Source organism: Penaeus monodon, chromosome 24, assembly GCF_015228065.2.
Source record: "Penaeus monodon isolate SGIC_2016 chromosome 24, NSTDA_Pmon_1, whole genome shotgun sequence".
NCBI classification, from domain to species: Eukaryota; Metazoa; Arthropoda; class Malacostraca; order Decapoda; family Penaeidae; genus Penaeus; species Penaeus monodon.
Window position 1 is genome coordinate 29,531,448 of NC_051409.1, and position 536 is coordinate 29,531,983.

Here is a 536-nt window from a genome sequence, read left to right on the forward strand (position 1 = left end):
AGATCTATATTATCACTTTTTTCTTTTTCCTTTTTTCCGAATAAACCAAGTCCTACCCTACAAAATACACAACCGAGTGACCTAAACAGCCTACTCAAAACCTGCGAAAATTCGCGATTTTCTTTCCCCTTTTCTTCCTTTTTTCACTCGACTTTATTAAATAGGCCTACAAAAAAAAAAAATCACGTTCCAGATAAACCACGAAAAATAAAACCTCACTATTTATTTTTGTGTTTTTATATTCTCTCGTTTAAAAACCCCTTTTTTTAAAGGGCCCGGAAAAAAAGGGTTTTCCCGTTTCCTTTATTATTCGCTCCACGGTTGTTATGTGTGAATATAGTTTGTTAGCTAGAAGTGCGGGCTTTGTGTAGGCCTATGTAGCTTCAGGAGGCCTAACTTCTTCGCCTTCGTGTGAGGTAACTTGTTTCGTCCGATTCCGCAAAAAATGACTTCCCGTTTTTTCTTTTCTATTTTCTGTTTTGGTCGCTTTTGCCCTTTTTGTATTAAGCAAAATTTGTTCACGAGAAAATGCAATC

General features: G+C 36.4%; 1 protein-coding gene across 1 annotated transcript in view; it reads right to left on the reverse strand.

The window, feature by feature from the left end:
* LOC119588947 (EGF-like repeat and discoidin I-like domain-containing protein 3) overlaps positions 1–536 on the reverse strand; it is a 110,464-nt gene that overhangs the window by 90,608 nt on the left and 19,320 nt on the right. The window lies entirely within an intron of this gene.